This window comes from Schistocerca piceifrons, unplaced genomic scaffold, assembly GCF_021461385.2.
Source record: "Schistocerca piceifrons isolate TAMUIC-IGC-003096 unplaced genomic scaffold, iqSchPice1.1 HiC_scaffold_40, whole genome shotgun sequence".
NCBI lineage: Eukaryota > Metazoa > Arthropoda > Insecta > Orthoptera > Acrididae > Schistocerca > Schistocerca piceifrons.
This window is the reverse complement of record NW_025728625.1, coordinates 27,501-30,000: the sequence shown is the minus strand read 5'-3', so window position 1 is coordinate 30,000 and position 2,500 is coordinate 27,501. Positions and strand designations below refer to the sequence as shown.

Below are 2,500 nucleotides of genomic sequence, written 5' to 3'. Positions count from 1 at the left end.
TTACCACAGTTATCCAAGTAACGTGGGTACGATCTAAGGAACCATAACTGATTTAATGAGCCATTCGCGGTTTCACCTTAATGCGGCTTGTACTGAGACATGCATGGCTTAATCTTTGAGACAAGCATATGACTACTGGCAGGATCAACCAGGGAGCTGCGTCAACTAGAGCTGAGCAGCCGGCCGCCCGGGAGTGTGTCCCGGGGGCCCGCGCGAACACGCAAGCGTCCGCTCAATCATTCTGCAAACAGGAGGAGGCTGAGCTCCCCTGCACAATACACCTCGAAACCCTCTCAGGTCCCGGCGGCGCGCAGCGCCGTCCCAAGTACTTGGTCGGGTTCGAGAGAGGCGCAATCGCCCGGAGTTAGGCGAGTAGACGCTTTCGGTGCGACCACCCGTGCTCCCAACTGAGCTTGCCGCTGCCGACAGAGGCCCGGGAGCGTGCTGTCGTGGCATTGCCGGCGGGAGACAACACGCGCCACCTACGGTGACCGGCAGCTCCAACGCCAGCGCCACAGAAGGACAAAAGCCCCACTTGGGTGCCGAAGCGAACTCTCCCAGCACAGCGCACGCGCCAACACATCCGCACAGCTGCGATACAAACCACCAGCGAGAACCGCTGGGGCGACCGAGCAGCAGACGGCGTCGCGGCGCCGAGCGCCGGGCGGCAGCGCATCCTCAACGCACACAGTCCTCAATCGGACCAGCACACTGAAGATGTCCACCGCGCTTCGCACCGGGCCCGCGAGGACCTACTTTGGCCGCACGGCGCCGCGCGCAGGGTGCGCCGGCGCGCAGCTGCGACGCCTGCCGCGTCCGTCGGCCGGCGCGCCTGCCACTGGCCGCCCCCACCAGCCGGCTGTAGCGCGTGCGCCCACGCACCGCGCGGCCAGCACGCCGGGAGGCGCCCCCTCACCGGCCGGGGACGGTCCCACCCAGCCACCGCCGCGTATCGCTTCACACCCAGATGCCGTTCAGTTTCGTCGGCATGGTGGGTATCGCTGGAACAACCGGTTAGTACCTCAACCTATCGTCGCCATCACCGATTCACCCCTAGCGAGAACAACCGCACCACAACAGGTTACCATTTGTTCATTTGCGTAACTTCACCAGAAAACGCAGGCGTCCATCGCCATTTGCAACTTCCACGATTATTGCATGCCTGTGTCAGGTGTCACGCCACACTACGTCTGCCCACATACACGCAACAAAATGTGCACGCCTAGACAATACGTGGAAGGTGGCCCCCGTACGTATGCGATGTCCATTGCTCGAACGACTGTCAACCGGCCTCTGTAGCATGTCGCAGATATGGAACGCGGTGCACCATGCCATCACGGTGTGTGAGGAGAGACGACTAGGTCCGAATACATCAACAGACAGCTCATGCTGATCGCCATCCACGGCGTCCGTTCCTCCCACACGTCTCTATGGCGTACCACACTGCAATCCAGCTCTCATAGGGAGACGACACGTAGCTGCGTGCACAATATTTGCACTGTATGGTCCGCCGTTTTTGGGCGCAGTCGTTGTACGGTCACACATGTGCCACGATGTATCATTCAGTACATAAGGACGAATGTGCAGTACAGATTGTGGTTTACGCGTACGACATTAGCGGACAGTTGACACAGGCCGCACCACAACGTAGCCTGAGTACGTCGCATGCGGAGGGCATTGAACATGCAAAGTTCTCACCAACCAGCTTGCGAAGGCAGGGGGCAAGGTGGGGACGTGGGGAGGGGCGGCATGTACGTCCTGCTGCCATCCACATTACAGTGTACAGCAGGAGCATGTGGAAAGTGAGCAAGACTTGCAAGGTGTTTAACATGAAGCGATACACAGGGGAGCGGGGAGTGCGAGTAGCGAACTATATTGCGAGGGTTGCGGGTGGGCAACACTACACTAATTGAACGAGTCGTATAACAATTACAGAGCAGGTTTAGGCGACAACGTGGGTTACGTTAGGCGACAACGTGGGTTAGGTTAAGGCACGACGTGGGTTAGGTTAAGGCACGACATGGGTTAGGTTAAGGCACAACATGGGTTAGGTTAAGGCACAACATGGGTTAGGTTAAGGCACAACATGGGTTAGGTTAAGGCACAACATGGGTTAGGTTAAGGCACAACATGGGTTAGGTTAAGGCACAACATGGGTTAGGTTAAGGCACAACATGGGTTAGGTTAAGGCACAACATGGGTTAGGTTAAGGCACAACATGGGTTAGGTTAAGGCACAACATGGGTTAGGTTAAGGCACAACATGGGTTAGGTTAAGGCACAACATGGGTTAGGTTAAGGCACAACATGGGTTAGGTTAAGGCACAACATAGGTTAGGTTAAGGCACAACATGGGTTAGGTTAAGGCACAACATGGGTTAGGTTAAGGCACAACATGGGTTAGGTTAAGGCACAACATGGGTTAGGTTAAGGCACAACATGGGTTAGGTTAAGGCACAACATGGGTTAGGTTAAGGCACAACATGGGTTAGGTTAAGGCA

The 2,500-nt window shown here is 56.7% G+C and overlaps 1 non-coding gene across 1 annotated transcript in view; it reads right to left on the bottom strand.

Moving 5' to 3' along the window:
• LOC124748024 overlaps positions 1 to 155 on the bottom strand; it is a 1,909-nt gene extending 1,754 nt beyond the window's left edge. Inside the window, exon 1 of the ribosomal RNA XR_007011599.1 lies at positions 1 to 155. This exon is cut by the window's left edge and continues 1,754 nt beyond it. This is a non-coding gene — a ribosomal RNA (small subunit ribosomal RNA).
• Positions 156 to 2,500: the final 2,345 nt, after the last annotated feature.